This window comes from Hypanus sabinus, chromosome 29 (genome assembly GCF_030144855.1).
Source record: "Hypanus sabinus isolate sHypSab1 chromosome 29, sHypSab1.hap1, whole genome shotgun sequence".
Lineage (NCBI taxonomy): Eukaryota > Metazoa > Chordata > Chondrichthyes > Myliobatiformes > Dasyatidae > Hypanus > Hypanus sabinus.
This window is the reverse complement of record NC_082734.1, coordinates 30,456,849-30,474,256: the sequence shown is the minus strand read 5'-3', so window position 1 is coordinate 30,474,256 and position 17,408 is coordinate 30,456,849. Positions and strand designations below refer to the sequence as shown.

The 17,408-nt window shown below is 44.0% G+C and overlaps 1 protein-coding gene across 1 annotated transcript in view; it reads right to left on the bottom strand.

Annotated features, from left to right (window-relative positions):
• Positions 1–1,572: 1,572 nt before the first annotated feature.
• Positions 1,573–17,408, bottom strand: part of LOC132382804 (uncharacterized) — a 100,915-nt gene continuing 85,079 nt past the window's right edge. Inside the window, exons 5-7 of the mRNA XM_059953264.1 lie at positions 9,209–9,496; positions 4,877–4,991; positions 1,573–4,720 (exon numbers count right to left, since the gene is read on the bottom strand). The gene's annotated coding sequence lies outside the window, so the exon portion shown is untranslated. The remainder of the gene's footprint in view (positions 4,721–4,876; positions 4,992–9,208; positions 9,497–17,408) is intronic.

Here is a 17,408-nt window from a genome sequence, read left to right as displayed (position 1 = left end):
ACTACATTGCTTTACCAAAGTGTCAAGGATATTTAAGTATGTTAGTAATAGAGGACAACTTTTCATGATGGTTGGAAACCATCCCAGCAAGAAAAGTTACTGCCACACACGCAGCCCAAACTCTGATTAAGGACAATATTCTGAGATGGGAATGTCATGCCACATTGACTCTGATTAAGAACATATTTCACTGCGAATGTTGGTCAGGAGCTATGTAGACTGATGAACATTGAATGATCTTTTCATGGTCCACATCGTCCAGAGTCATCTTGACATGTTGAGAGAATGAATGCTCTTGTCAAACAAGGCAGACTAAGTATCAGAAGGAAGGTTTACCATGATCTACAGCTGTTCCTTTGCTGTCATGCAACAATAGGGCAACTCCAAACAAGAAAATAATATTGATTCCATTTGAAGTGGTGACAGGATGACCTATGTTACTACTGGGAACTTTTGATCTCAGGTATTTATGTAATGTTCAGTTGATTATTGTGCAAAACTAACAAAACTATTCAGTCTACTGTTTGTGAGGTTGGAGGCCAGTGACTAGTGGTGTGCCTCAGGGATCTGTACTGGGTCCAATGTTGTTTGTCATATACATTAATGATCTGAATGATGGGGTGGTAAATTGGATTAGTAAGTATGCAGATGATACTAAGATAGGCGGCATTGTGGATAATGAAGCAGGTTTTCAAAGCTTGCAGAGAGATTTAGGCCAGTTAGAAGAGTGGGCTGAAAGATGGCAGATGGAGGTTAATGCTGATAAGTGTGAGGTGCTACATTTTGGTAGGACTAATCCAAATAGGACATACATGGTAAATGGTAGGGCATTGAGGAATGTAGTAGAACAGAGTGATCTAGGAACAATGGTGCATAGTTCCCTTAAGGTGGAATCTCATGCTGATAGGGTGGTGAAGAAAGCTTTTGGTATTCTGGCCTTTAAAAATCAGAACATTGAGTATAGGAGTTGGGATGTAATGTTAAAATTGTACAAGGCATTGGTGAGGCCAAATTTGGAGTATTGTGTACAGTTCTGGTCACCGAATTATAGGAAAGATGTCAACAAAATAGAGAGAGTACAGAGGAGATTTACTAGAAAGTTACCTGGGTTTCAGCACTTAAGTTACAGAGAAAGGTTGAACAAGTTAGGTCTTTATTCTTTGGAGCGTAGAAGGTTGAGGGGGGACTTGATAGAGGTATTTAAAATTCTGAGGGAGATAGATAGAGTTGATGTGGATAGGCCTTTTCCATTGAGAATAGGGGATATTCAAACAAGAGGACATGAGTTGAGAGTTAGGGGGCAAAAGTTTAGGGGTAACATGAGGGGGAACTTCTTTACTCAAAGAGTGATAGCTGTGTGGAACAAGCTTCCAGTAAAAGTGGTAAAGGCAGGTTCGGTATTGTCATTTAAAGTAAAATTGGATAGGTATATGGACAGGAAAAGAATGGAGAGTTATGGGCTGAGTGCAGGTCAGTGGGACTAGGTGAGAGTGTTTGGCATAGACTAGAAGGGCGGAGATGGCCTTTTTCCGTGCTGTAATTGTTATATGGTTATACTTCTCAACAGGATTTTGCTGCTTGGAGTGGTCCATTGGAAGGAGCACACTTTGATTCCTGGTGAGTGTATCCTGGAAGAAACCACACCAGGAACCCCAGGAGATCGATGGGAAGGTCCTTACCATGTTACCAATTCAGCAGTTAATGTAGAAGGTAGAAGTAAGTGGATACACGCCAGCAATTGCAAGTGAGCGAAAGTGACTCCAGGTTAAGATAAATATTGTGGGAAAGCTTCAAGTGCAAACATAATTATTGGACTTTATTACCATTATCTACATTTTTTATATTTGTTTAAAAGACATACCCTGAATTTTCAAATGTGATTCTGCCAGGGTCCCTTATAAAATCCAAAGGGTGGACTGTTGGAAACCACTATTTTTATTAATAATACTTTGAAAAAGATTTGTACCTTTTAATAAACTCGTGTATTTTTCACACCCAATGGCAGAAAACAGTATAGCAGCCAAACTAACAGTTTATCACCTTTCTCCGTTTTTATTGGCTAAGTATTAGCACATTACCCACATGATGTAATACTTTTAATGATGTAGCCAATTAATTCCTATCTAAGAATTTTTTCACATAAAAGTGGGAGATTCTTCAGAAGTTCTACTTGATCTTGTTACAGTTATTATTCTACAGATTTGCTGAATATCGTCACAGCAAAATGAATCTCAGTGTTGTTTGTGGAGACATATTTGTACACCGATAATAAAAGTTACTTAGAAATTTCAATTTTGAAACCATCTCTTTGACACAGGTTGATATACATTGGGGACTAATAAATGATTGATGAAATTAAAAAATCTTTAATGTCCATGTTTTTAGGAGAAGTCAAGAACCCATCTCTCTCAAACTCTTTTACATAGTATATATATTTATATATATCTGCATATATACACTGGATGGCACAGCAGTAATGTACATGGAGTGGTGTCTCTCAGGGGGAAATCTGTACACTGACCGGTGTCTCTCAGTCCCTCTCTCAGGTATGATCTGTACACTGACCAGTGTCTCTCAGTCCCTCTCTCAGGTATGATTTGTACACTGACCAGTGTCTCTCAGACCCTCTCTCTCAGGGGGAGATCTGTACACTGAGCGGTGTCTCTCAGTCCCTCTCTCTCAGGGGGAGAGCTGGACACTGACCGGTGTCTCTCAGTCCCTCTCTCTCAGGGGGAGAGCTGTACACTGACCGGTGTCTCTCAGTCCCTCTCTCTCGGAGGGAGATCTGTACACTGACCGGTGTCTCTCAGTCCCTCTCTCGCGGGGGGAGATCTGTACACTGACCAGTGTCTCTCAGTCCCTGTCTCTCAGAGGGAGACCTGTACACTGACCAGTGTCTCTCAGTCCCTCTCTCTCGGGGGAGATCTGTACACTGACCGGTGTATCTCAGTCCCTCTCTCTCAGGAGAAGATCTGTACACTGACCGGTGTCTCTCTGTCCCTCTCTCTCAGGGGGAGATCTGTACATTGACCAGTGTCTCTCAGACCCTCTCTCTCAGGGGAAGATCTGTACACTGACCAGTGTCTCTCTGTCCCTGTCTCTCAGAGGGAGATTTGTACACTGACCAGTGTCTCTCAGTCCCTCTCTCTCAGAGGGAGATCTGTACACTGACCAGTGTCTCTCAGTCCCCCTCTCTCAGGTATGATCTGTACTCTGACCAGTGTCTCACAGTCCCTCTCTCTCAGGTATGATCTGTACTCTGACCAGTGTCTCTCAGTCCTCTCTCTCAGGGAAAGATCTGTACACTGACCAGTGTCTCTCAGTCCCTCTCTCACAGGGGACATCTGTACACTGACCAGTGTCTCTCTGACCCTCTCTCTCAGGGCGAGATCTGTACACTGACCGGTGTCTCTCAGTCCCTCTTTCACAGGGGAAGATCTGTACACTGACCGGTGTCTCTCTGTCCCTCTCTCTCAGAGGGAGATCTGTACACTGACCAGTGTCTCTCTGACCCTCTCTCTTAGGGGGAAATCTCTACACTGACCGGTGTCTCTCAGTCCCTCTCTCTCTGGGTGTGCGGTGGACACTGTATCCTTGTGACTGGGTGTGCGGTGGACACTGTATCCCTGTGACTGGGTGTGCGGTGGACACTGTACCCTTGTGACTGGGTGTGCGGCGGACACTGTACCCCTGTGACTGGGTACGTGTTGGACACCGTATCTTTGTTATCTTTGCGGTGGACACTCTTTGTTATGTCTCCCTCTCGCTGTGAAACTGGAAAGCTCTTTTTCCCTTATGAGGGAGAGAGAGCGAGCCTGTGGTATGTTGAATTACCAGGTGTATGAGTAGTCTTTGGAGCTCTGCAAGTCTGTGTCTTTTTGATGCTTTGCTGCACACTTTGGTGCTCGGTGGAGGGTGCTGGTGGGGTCGTGGGGGAAGGGGGTTTGTCATTGCTGCTTGTGTGTGAGAGGGGGAGCTGGGGGGGGCTTAGGGCTTCTGATGTTTGAACTGACAGTCATTCTTTGGGGCACTCCTCTGTTTTCATGGATGTTTGCAAAGAAGAAGAATTTCAGGATGTTTATTGTATACATTTCTCTGACATTGAATGTACCTATTGAACCCAGGTGTTTGGAGAGTGGGGCAATAGTGTACCTCAGTAACTGGTTGTACACTAGCATACCCCAGTAACTGGGAGTTTGGGGACAGTGCATCCCAGTGACTGGGTGTCTGGCTGATATTGTACCCCAGTGACTGGGTGTGTGAGGAACAGTGTACATCAGTGACTGGGTGTGCTGTGGACTCTATACCACAGTGACTGGGGGTGTGAGGGGGGCAGTATACCCCAGTGACTGGGAGGCAGTGTATCCCTGTGACTGGGTGTGTGGGGACTGTGTTCCCCAGTGATTGGGAGAGTGGGATACAGTGTTTTCCAGTGACTGGGGTGGGACAGTGTACCCCAGTGTATCTGTATGTCGGATTGTATGTTTCTGTGTTGAGGTGAAGCTGGTCCCAGTGGACCGACGGGTTCACTTCCCCAGTATCACTGTGCAGAGCTACATGTCTTCGTGTTGTGGTGTGAGTGGTTCAGTGCCCCAGTTTCTCCTTTCCCTAGAGAAATGTGTCTGCCATCGTCCTTTCGTTCCCCTCAGGAGGCTGCCGGCCGCTGCGATCTGTCCTGATGCACTCAAATCTCTGTAAACGGTGTCCATCTCTGTTGGAACTGTGGGAGAGAAAGCAGAGGTGATGGGGTCCCTACTGAAACCTGCACCCGATGTAACCCCTCTGTCCAAACCCAATTTCAATATCACCCCTCTCCTGCCCTCTCCCTCCGTCCCCCAGTCACCAGTCTCACGGACTGGGTGTCAGACCCACTTACCTTCCTTCAGCTCCATTCCTCCATGTGACCCAGAAAATCGTGCTGAGAGCAGAGATCAGAAAAGTCACCAACACTATGATTCTGATCATCAGGAATGATCTCTGAGGCATGGCCGCTAGTGTTGTTGTTGTATCAGGCATTGTACCAGGGAGGAGAAAAGATTCCATGATTAATCCCATCTTAATCTCCCAGTGACACAGAATCAACAGATCCATCATCTGTCACCCCAGCACTGTATCTGTCCTCTCCACTCCCACTTCCACTCCATCTTCATTCCCCTCCAGTCCCCACTGACTTCACTTCCCTTCATCCCCCACCCTCCAATAACCCCTCATCTCCCTCCAATCATCCCCATCCCTCCCTTGCACCCCCATCTGATTCCCTCTCAAATATCTTTCCATCCTCTCTAACCACCCCCTCTCACATCACTTCCCTCCATCCCCTCTTCGCCCCTACAATATCCTGTTGGTCTAATCCAGGGAGGTCCCATTGGTACATTAAAGGAAAATACCAGATAGATTTGCAATGGGGATTGAAGAAATTGTCAAAACTTAAACAAATCTTCACAGAACACATTATACGAGGGATGTGATTATATTGGAGAGAGTGCAGAAGAGATTCACCAGGATGTTGCCTGGACTGGAAACTTTAGTTAAAGGGAAGGATGGGCCAGGCTGGGCTCCGTTTCCCTGGAGTGAACGAAGCTGAGGGCTGCCTGATAGGTAGAAGGATATAACTGTATAAGTTCATAATTAGATTGGAGAGAGAGAATTCTCTTCCTGTGGTCAAGGCATCATAACAGTAGGCAAGTTGAGGATGAGAGAAAGGAGTTTTAATGGTGATTTGAAGGTTAAGCTCAGTGGCTGATATCTGGGAGGTCTTGTCAGAGGAGGTGCTGGGATCAGACACAAACACGGTGTTTCAGAGACATTTGGACACACTCTGAAACAGGCAGCTTACGGGAGAGGTGGTCCTAATGTGGGCAAGTGGGGTTTGTGTGGGTGGCCAAAGAGGCTGGTTTGGACATGATGGGCTGGAAAGGCTGTTTCTGAGCTTTGTGAATCTATATCTAGAAGCAGACCAGTCAATGGGATACATCTGGATTCTCAATCAGGGCCCCCACAGGAGCACAACAAGGTCAGTGCTCATGGACGTGAAGGTAAAGTAACTGCAGATGCTGGAAACCTAAATTAAAGCAGAGGATGGCGAAGGGTCTGTGACCTGAGCTGTGAGCTCTGTTCCTCGGCCCACGGATGTGGCCTAACCTGACCTGGTGTTATTGTTCAGCAAATGAAGTCGGCGAATGTGCTGCTCATGCAGTGGCAAATATGTTGCCCAGTGAGCGCTCAGGGATTCCATCTGCCTGTGTTTGAACCATAGCCCTCTGAATCTCTCCGATCCATCGGCATAAGTACGTGGCTTTTAAATTTGCAAATGTGACCACCTCATCCACTGTTTCTGGCAGCCCATTCCAAATTACTGTCTGGGATCTTCCTCCCAAGGGATATCCGTTCAAAGACTAACATCCCACAGTTGCTGTAAAGGAATTGTATCACTCAGTCCCTCTGTCTCAGTGTGATATCCTGACAATGACCACAGTCTCTACTCCCTGTCTGTGAAGGCATACTTATATATGGACAAGCGATCATCTCTGTTCAGGATACCAATGTCTCTCAGTCCCTCTCTGTCAAGGGGAGATCTGTACACTGACCGGTGTCTCTCAGTCCCTCTCTCTCAGAGGGAGCTCTGTACACTGACCGGTGTCTCTCAGTCCCCCTCTCTCAGGTGGAGATCTGTACACTGACCGGTGTCTCTCAGTCCCTCTCTTTCAGGTATGATCTGTACTCTGACCAGTGTCTCTCAGTCCCTCTCTCTCTGGAATGATCTGTACACTGACCAGTGTCTCTCAGACCGTCTCTCTCAGGGGGAGATCTGTACACTGACCGGCATCTCTCAGTCCCTCTCTCTCAGGGGGAGATCTGTACACTGACCGGCGTCTCTCTGTCCCACTCTCTCTCAAGAGATCTGTACACTGACCAGTGTCTCTCAGTCCCTCTCTCTCAGGAATGATCTGTACACTGACCAGTGTCTCTCAGTCCTCTCTCTCAAGAGATCTGTACACTGACCAGTGTCTCTCAGTTCTCTCTCTCAACAGATCTGTACACTGACCAGTGTCTCTCAGTCCCTCTCTCTCAGGAATGATCTGTACTCTGACCAGTCTCTCAGTCCCTCTCTCAGGAATGATCTGTACACTGACCAGTGTCTCTCAGTCCCTCTCTCTCAGGGGGAGATCTGTACTCTGACCAGTGTCTCTCAGTTCCTCTCTCTCAGGAATGATCTGTACACTGACCAGTGTCTCTCAGTCCTCTCTCTCAGGGAGAGATCTGTACACTGACCAGTGTCTCTCAGTCCCTCTCTCTCAGGTATGATCTGTACTCTGACCAGTGTCTCTCAGTCCCTCTCTCAGGAATGATCTGTACACTGACCAGTGTCTCTCAGTCCTCTCTCTCAAGAGATCTGTACACTGACCAGTGTCTCTCAGTCCCTCTCTCTCAGGGGGAGATCTGTACTCTGACCAGTGTCTCTCAGGAATGATCTGTACACTGACCAGTGTCTCTCTGTCCTCTCTCTCAGGGAGAGATCTGTACACTGACCAGTGTCTCTCAGTCCTCTCTCTCAAGAGATCTGTACACTGACCAGTGTCTCTCAGTCCCTCTCTCTCAGGTATGATCTGTACTCTGACCAGTGTCTCTCAGTCCCTCTCTCTCAGGTATGATCTGTACACTGAGCAGTGTCTCTCAGTCCCTCTCTCTCAGGAATGATCTGTACACTGACCAGTGTCTCTCAGTCCCTCTCTCTCAGGTATGATCTGTACTCTGACCAGTGTCTCTCAGTCCCTCTCTCAGGAATGATCTGTACACTGACCAGTGTCTCTCAGTCCTCTCTCTCAAGAGATCTGTACACTGACCAGTGTCTCTCAGTCCCTCTCTCTCAGGGGGAGATCTGTACTCTGACCAGTGTCTCTCAGGAATGATCTGTACACTGACCAGTGTCTCTCTGTCCTCTCTCTCAGGGAGAGATCTGTACACTGACCAGTGTCTCTCAGTCCTCTCTCTCAAGAGATCTGTACACTGACCAGTGTCTCTCAGTCCCTCTCTCTCAGGTATGATCTGTACTCTGACCAGTGTCTCTCAGTCCCTCTCTCTCAGGTATGATCTGTACACTGAGCAGTGTCTCTCAGTCCCTCTCTCTCAGGAATGATCTGTACACTGACCAGTGTCTCTCAGTCCTCTCTCTCAATAGATCTGTACACTGACCAGTGTCTCTCAGTCCCTCTCTCTCAGGAATGTTCTGTACTCTGACCAGTGTCTCTCAGTCCCTCTCTCAGGAATGATCTGTACACTGACCAGTGTCTCTCAGTCCTCTCTCTCAAGAGATCTGTACACTGAGCAGTGTCTCTCAGACCCTCTCTCTCAGGAATGATCTGTACACTGACCAGTGTCTCTCAGTCCTCTCTCTCAATAGATCTGTACACTGACCAGTGTCTCTCAGTCCCTCTCTCTCAGGAATGTTCTGTACTCTGACCAGTGTCTCTCAGTCCCTCTCTCAGGAATGATCTGTACACTGACCAGTGACTCTCAGTCCTCTCTCTCAAGAGATCTGTACACTGAGCAGTGTCTCTCAGACCCTCTCTCTCAGGAATGATCTGTACACTGACCAGTGTCTCTCAGTCCTCTCTCTCAATAGATCTGTACACTGACCAGTGTCTCTCAGTCCCTCTCTCTCAGGAATGATCTGTACACTGACCAGTGTCTCTCAGTCCTCTCTCTCAGGGAGAGATCTGTACACTGACCAGTGTCTCTCAGTCCTCTCTCTCAAGAGATCTGTACACTGACCAGTGTCTCTCAGTCCCTCTCTCTCAGGTATGATCTGTACTCTGACCAGTGTCTCTCAGTCCCTCTCTCTCAGGTATGATCTGTACACTGACCAGTGTCTCTCAGTCCCTCTCTCTCAGGAATGATCTGTACACTGACCAGTGTCTCTCAGTCCCTCTCTCTCAGGAGATCTGTACACTGACCAGTGTCTCTCAGTCCCTCTCTCTCAGGAGATCTACACACTGACTGGTGTTTCTCAGTCCCTCTCTGTCAGGTGGAGATCTGTACACTGACTGGTGACTGTAGTTCTCTCTCTACTGGATATACTGAATACTAAAATTGTATGCAGAGCACAGGGATGGTACCAGCTGAGACTGTCTACAGTGACCCCTCACACTCTCTCGGGGCATGGAAACCACCACTCCCTCTGAATTGGATTCCCTCCTTGGACACTCACTTGATATGCTGAGTTTACAGATGTCCTGCAACAGAATCCGTGCCGTGTCCTTACTGACGGCATTCCTGGCCTCACACGTGTACACAACATCCTTAACCTCTGCTGTGCGTTGAACCTCTATTGACTCTCCCTGTTCCCAAGTGCGATGGTTGCTGTCGTCTCCCACAGCTGCTTCTCCTCTCCACCACCTGAATGTGGGGGAGTCGCCTGAGGTCACAGAGCAGGTTAGGGTGATGAAACTGATCCCGGGGTTGCACTGAAAATTGATGTTTGTTCCGGACACAGGCTCTGTGGTTGGGAAGGAGAGATGAAAGATGGGTAAAGGAGATCCTTGATCCCCAAATGTCTCATCCCATCCCCAACAGTCCCAAGTAAACTTTCAGCCATCCCAGCTCCTTTCCACCCACCAGTTTAACCCTTCCCTCATCCTTCAGTTCAGCCAAATGCTTCTGGAGGAAGTTCCCAGCTGTGTGCACCCTCTTTCCCAACCACTACCCACACTCATTTACAATCTCTCTACTGTCCTGTTTATGGTGCAGTACCCCGGGATTCCCCGCCAGTTCCATGTCTCTTGTTACTCCTGTGAGTGTCACGATGATCCTTCTACAGCTGAGTGGGATCCAGCCCAGCCCTGTCCTGAATCTGGTCCAACAGAAGTCAGAGCCCAAGTCATTTCATATATTTAATGCAGTTTTTTTGATTAGTAAGGCTGTCAAAGGTTACCAGCAGATGGCAAGAGAATGGGGTTAAGAGTGATGATAAATCAGCCTTGATGGAATGGCAGTGCTGAAGTGATGGGCCAAATAGTCTTATTCTGCTCCTCTGTTTTATGGTCTAATTTCATAATCCAGATCTTTGACATATACATAAAAAGAAGTGTAACACCCTGCAAAAAGTCTCACTGCTAACATAATGGTCTTAATTCATTTTCAAAATCTTTTTTATTGATTATTATTGAAGCTCAACAAAAAATACATTAAGGTAATCAAGTCAATATATCATTATGTACAATGAAGAATTAAATTAGCAAATAACTGATTAACAAAGGCAAGCAATATAACAATAATAAGAAGAAAAAAGAAAGTATTAAGAATAGTTTTGATAGAAAGAAAAGAAAGAAAAAAAAGAACCCCTACTAACTAAAAAAAAAATTTTTTTAAACCCATTGGGGCGCAACCCCGGAGCTATACATCATACAAGCTTCCATAGAAGAAAAACATTAATCCACCAACTCAAATCCATTTAAACAAAAATTGGAAGGAAACCATATTAATTAACTCAAATCAGATGATAGTAGCGGGCAAATGAACCCCACCTTTTCTCAAAATCAAATCAAGGATCAAAGGTTCAACTTCTGATTTTCTCCAAACTAAGACATAGCATCACCTGAGAAAACCATTGTATCAAAGTAGGAACAGAAACATCTTTCCATTTCAATAAAATAGCCCTTTTGGCCAATAATGTAATGAATGCAATTACATGTTGGTCTGATAGAGAAATACCATGAATATACTGAGGGATTATACCAAACAAAACTGTCAATTTATTAGGTTGTAAATTAATTTTTATAACTTTAGAAACTGTAGAGGAAATAGATTTCCAAAAATGTTCTAATACAGAATACAACCAAAACATATGTGTCAATGTGACTGTCTCGGTTTTACATCTATCACACTATCAACATTAGGAAACATTTTCGACAGTCTCTCCTTTGTAAAATAGTAATGATATACAATTTTAGATGGAATTAAAGAGTGACTGGCACAGATCGAGGAAGAATTTACCAACTTCAAAATCTGCAACCAATCCTCTGTTATCAAGGTCATGTTAACCTCTCTCTCCCAATCTTGCTTATTCTTGAGTGAAGGGTAATTGCGCTGTTGTAACAATAAATCATAAATTTTCTCAATAAAACCTTTTACTCAAAGGTTCATTTTTAAAATAATATCTAACAGGTCAGAATCCTGTATATATACTTAAATATTCTTGTAAGAAGTGTCTGACCTGAAGATATTACAGAAAATGTGAATACTAGAGAGAGTATTTAGTTACTAATTTCTCAAAAGACATCAATCAACCATCTTAGAACAGATCCATGAAGGAATAAACTCCTTTATTCCTCCAAAGAAGAAAGGTAGGATTACCTAATGAAGGTTTAAATAAATAATTTCAATAAATTAAACTAAAAAGTTTGAATTTTTTAAGATTAAAAAAATTATGAAACTGGAACCAAATTCGTAATGACTGCCTAATCACAGGGTATAAATTTAAATTAGTAATTTTGGTCAGTTGCACAGGTAGAGAAGCTCCTAATAACAAGGTTAAGTGAAACTTTTTCACAGCATTCAATTCCAAGTCAGCCCAAGGTGGTCGTTCATTTGTATCAGCCCGATATAACCAAGAAAACACATATAACGTATATTAACAGCCTAATAATACATTCTTAAATTAGGCAAAACAAGAACTCCATCCTTTTTTAATTTTTGTAAATTATATTTACCAATTCTTGGTCTTTTATTATTCCAAATAAAAGATGAAATAATAGAGTCAACCTGATTGAAAAACTTAGTTAAAGAAATAGGGATATTTTGAAACACATATAAAAATTTTGGTAAAATCATCATTTTAACTGCATGAATTCCACCAGCTAATGGAAGTATAAGTGCCTTCCGTCTATAAAATAATTGCTTCACAGAATCCACTAACAGAACCAAATTAGCTTTATAAAGGTCTTTATGATTTTTAGTAATAATAATACCTAGATATTTAAAATAATCTGTAACTCTAAAAGGAATGTCATCATATATAGAACAGAATCATTTAGGGGAAATAATTCACTTTTATGAAGGTTTAGTTTATATCCCGAAAACTTTCCAAATTTGTTTAATAGTTTCAATAAACTAGGAATGGACTCCAGGATTTGAAATACAAACAAAGAGATCATCAGCATAAAGGGAGATCTCATAATAGACCCATTTATGAAAATTCCATGAATATCTTTAGCTTCATGAAGTGCAATAGGCAAGGATTCCAACACCAAATTAAATAACAAGGGACTTAACGGACATCCCTGTCTCATACCCTGTAAAAGCTGATAAAAGGAGATATGCAGTTATTAATAATAACAGTAGCAATAGAGGTTTTATATATCATTCTGATCCACTTATTAAAATTAATTTTAAAGCCGAATTTCTCAAAAACATTAAATAAGTATTTCCATTCAACTCTGTCAAATGCCTTTTCAATATCGAGGGAGACAACACATTGGGGAGTCTCAGAAAAGGATGAATATATTACATGTCTTTGAACATTAGAAAAGGAATAATGGCCCTTTACAAAACCTATTTGGTCTTGAGAGATAATTTTAGCTACAATGTTCTCCAGCCAATTATTTTTGAAAGAATTTTAGCATCCACATTTAATAATGAAATAGGTCCATATGAAGCACAGTCAGTAGGGTCTTTCATAATGTCTTTGTGTGGAAGCAGTGTTTGGGTTATGGTTAGAGATAATGGGTGCTTTGGAATGTGAGCTGGGTCCTCTGTTCGGCAGGAGGTGAAGAGGGAAGACGTTGGAGAGAACCAGTCATAGGATTCAACCCAGTGGGGGACCGTGATTCGGTGGAAAAAGTGCCGCAGTTGACTGAGGATTGGTGAATATGACCTTTGGAAGAGTTGAGGTCCAACTGGTGCACATTTGGCTGTTTAATTATGATGGGTCCTTTTTGTTTTTTCTTTCTTTTCTTTACTAACCCTTTAGATAAATATAACTCCTTTAATCATAGGCCGTGTGCTGATAGTTATTTCTTGGCACTGAGTTTAACAGGGTAGCAAATTACACAGCATTCACACAAACTGGGGTTTGGGGTGGGAGAGCTGTCTTAATCTCATGAGTTTGATGGGACTAGAGTGTGTATTCCTGAGACTTATGTAGTCAAGGAAACAGAGGGGTTTCAGAAGCGGTCCCAATACCACAATCACCAGCAGCCAACCAGAGAAGGCCCCCTTTATACAACTCTTTGTCTCCTGTGAGTCAGCCAAACTTCTAATAGACTAGTATCTTTCCGTTCAGCAGCCTCATATCTGAGGGGAAGGTAGTTGATAGGATAGGAGAGTGGAACATAGGAGAAAGAAAGAAGGAGAGATGATAGGCAGGTGAGAAGAGGCAAAAGGCCAGAGTGGAGAATAGAAGGTGAGGGAAGGGGAAGGAAAAACATTTTTTACACTATCCGGGTGGAGGAACAACATCTAATATTCCATCCGGGTGGCCTCCAAACTGAGAAATCAATACTGATTTCTCCTTCTGGTAAAAAAAAATCCTTCCCCTCCCATTTTCTTGTATTCCCTACTCTGGCCCCTTACCTCTTCTCACCTGCCTATCACCTCCCCCCAGTGCCACTCTTTTCTCCCTTTCCCTCTGTTTAATTCTGACTTCCTATTGGATTTCTTTTTCTCCAGTCATTTACCTTTTCCACCCATCACTTTTCCCAGCTTCTCACTTCATTCCCGTCCCCCACCCACTTGGCTTCACCTACCACCTTCTAGCTGATCCTCTTCCCCTCTCCCACCTTTTTATTCTGGCATCTTCTCCTTCCTTTGCCGTCTCAGCCCGAAACTTTGACTGTTTATTCACTTCCACAGATGCTACCTGACCTGCTGAGTCCTCTAGCATTTTGTGTGTGTTGTTTAAAGAGTTTACAATTGTTTAAGATGATTTAAGATTGTTTATTGTCATTTCCTGTACACAAGTGTAAGGAAAATAAAATAATTGTTAGTCTGTTCTGATGCAACACAAAAAAACACAAAAGATAAAGAACACAATAATAATAAATACACAATTAATGCAAATCCATAACATACTGTATACATTGATCGTATGTCCATAAATTGACTGATGGGAAATAACAGAATAGTGTTGGAGTTAGTGGGTGGAGGTGCAGATCAGACTTACCGCTTGGAGAAAGTAACTGTTTCTGAGTCTGGTGGTCTTGGCTACTGTACATAGCCTCCTCCCTGATGCTAGTGGAACAAACAGTCCATGAGCAAAGTGATTGGGGTTATTCATGATGTTACTGGCCATTGATGGGTTCCTTTCTGTATATACTCTATGTCCTTGATGGTGGGTAAGCTGTTGGTGTTGACACATTAGGCTGTGTTTACTACTCACTGTAGAGTCATCCTCTCTGCCGCAGTGCATTTTCCATGCCTCGCAGTCATGCAGCTTGTCAGGATGCTCTCTACTTTAGAATGACATAAGAATGGATGTCCAAAGTCTAGTGACAGTTGCAATTTTCCAATCTGCTAGGAACTTTCCAGACTCTCGTGATTCTTCAAAGATCGCTTACAATGCCTCCATATTCTTCAGAGCTACCTCTTTCAGAATCCTGGGTGTAGACCATCTGGTCCAGGTGACTTACTTACCTACAGACCTTTCAGCTTGCCAAGCACCTAGTGACTAGTAATAGTGATTACACTCACTTCTGCCCCTTCACATTCCCCAATTTCTCCTTTACTGCTGATGTCTTCCATTCCGAAGAGCGACACAAAATACTTATTCAGTTTGTCTGCATTTTCTGCCCCCATTGCAACCTGTCCAGCATCATTTTCGTTTGCCAGCAGACCAATATCCACTCTTGATCATCTACCTTATTCCATATACAGCGTACCTTCAAATGCAACTCCTTCAGTACTGTATTCAGTGCCCTTTTCAATTTTGTCTCCATGTTACCAGAAGTTAAATGCTTTCTAAACATTTTGTCTTTTTCTTTATTCTGGAAACTTCTGTAACCTCTCCTGCACTCTCCTCTCATTTTACTTTATCCTCACTTTTCCAAACTGTTAAACCCAACTCCACCCTCTAACTATTTAGATTAAAGCCATAACCACAGCCCTAGTTATACAACTCACCGGGACCCTGGTCCCAGAATGGTTCTGGTGGAGCCCATCCCATCGGAGGAGCTCCCTCCTTCCCCATTAAAGGTGCCTATATCCCACAAATTCAAATCCATTTCTTCTACACCAATCTTTGAGCCATGCATTTAGCTCTCTGATCTTATTACCCCTGTGCCAATTTGCACATGACTCAGGTAACAATCCAGGGATTATTATCCTTTAGTTTCTGTATTGTAATTTAGCCTCTAGCTGCTCAAATTCCCTCAGCAGAACAGCTTTCCATGTTCTTCCTACATCATTGGTACACACATGAACTGCGACTGCTGTATCTTTCCCTTCCCACTCCAAATTTTTTTGCAGGTCAGATGAGACACAGGCAGCAGGCAGAAAACACAGTCTTCAGGACTCTCGATCTTTGTGGTGGAGAATTTTCTCAGATTCCGGGTCATCAACTCTGAGCCTGAGTTCCTTAAACAACCAACACTTGCTGCAGATGTGGTCAGCAGGAAATACAATGGTGTCCACCAGTTGCCACATCATACAGCTGTTACATACCCCGTGGGTATCTTGTGACTGTCTCATGACCATGATGTAATTGAGTGTCTGGTGAGCATGATGTAATGGTCTTGTGATGGTAGGGTGATGTAATTTCCCGCCAGTGTGAGGTCATGTGATGGCCTGTTTCAACAGGTATAAAACTGGAAAGCCTTGCTGTGACGCAGGTCAGTTCGTTGTTTCAACACATACAAACAAGCTGGATGAACTCAGCAGGTCAGCAGCATCCATTGAAATGAGCCATCAACGTTTCAGGCCAAGACCCTTTGTCAGGAAGGAGGGGGCACCTGTCCTGTCCCTACACCTCCTCTCTTACCACCTTTCAAGGCCCCAAACAGTCCTTCCAGGTGAGGCAACACTTCACTTGTGAGTCTGTTGAGGTAATCTATTGCATCTGGTGCTCCCGGTGCGGCATCCTCTACATCGGTGAGACCCAACGCAGATTGAGGGACCGCTTCATTGAGCACCTCCGCTCCGTCCACCACAACCGACAGGATCTCCCAGTTGCCACCCATTTCAACTCTGCTTCACATTCCCATTCTGATATGTCCATACATGGCCTCCTCTACTGCCATGATGAGGCCAAACTCAGGTTGGATGAGCAACACCTCATATACTGTCTGGGTAGTCTCCAGCCTCTTGGTATGAACATCGCATTCTCCAACTTCCGGTAATTCCTTCCCTCTCCCTTCCCCCATCCCAGTTTCACTGTCTCCTCTTCTAGCTGCCTATCACCTCTCTCACATTCTCTGCATTCTTCTACTATCCATAGTGCTTTCCCCTTAGATTCCTTCTTCACCTCTCCTGCCTATCCCCTCCCCCACCCCTTGATCTTTCCTCTGATTGGTTTTCCACCCTCCCCCACCTTTTTTATGGGGCCCCTGCCCCCTCCTTCTTCAGTCCTGACGAAGGGTCTCGGCCCGAAACATTGACTGCTCATTTCAACAGATGCTGCCCAATCTGCTGAGTTCATCCAGCTTGTTTCTACGTGTTGATTTCACCACAGCATCTGCAGTGTACTTTGTGTTTTCAGTTCATTGCTTAATTTATCAGTGACTCTGTTATGCTGCATATTTGTCTTATGATGCAGTTTTGTTTTAAAGTGGAGTTTTACTTTCTATCTTGTCTTAAAGGTTATTTGCAGCAGTTTCACCACTATGCTGCCAGTTTAGTCCAGTCAGAGAGTGAAGGATTTATTGAAGTACAGAAAACCTGAAGGATCGAGAAAAATTGGTGTCGTTGGGGGTTTACTACAGGATCGAACTTATTTAATCCTCCTTCAGAAGGTAGTAACCTGCATCCGAGAGAGCCCCTGCACTGTGAAAGCAGAAAGGGTTGGGTGCAGCATTATTTGTCAAGGAAAAGGTCAGTTTTTTAAGTCGTTTTTATTTCCTTCATGGTAAATCCTTTGGGTAAGGCGTATTTTGGCTGGGATCAGCAGTGACGCCACGTTATCGAGGAATGTGTTACTTCAGGAAAGTCTCTCCCAATTGACTGTCTAAATCACGTGGACTTTTGCATTTATCGTTTTAAGAACTGTGTTTGCATTTATCGCTTTAAGAACTGTTCAAGTTGCCGTACAGAAGTTAACGTCCGGTTAAGTTAGTCATTTGTTTACTTTTCATTTGATGTTGAGCTGAGTTTAAATAAATATTTAATTTGTTTATTAAAAAAACCTGCCTCAATTCTATATTCATTGTTGCTGTATCGTAACACAGCTACAACACATCATCACGAACCAGAATGGGGTTCAC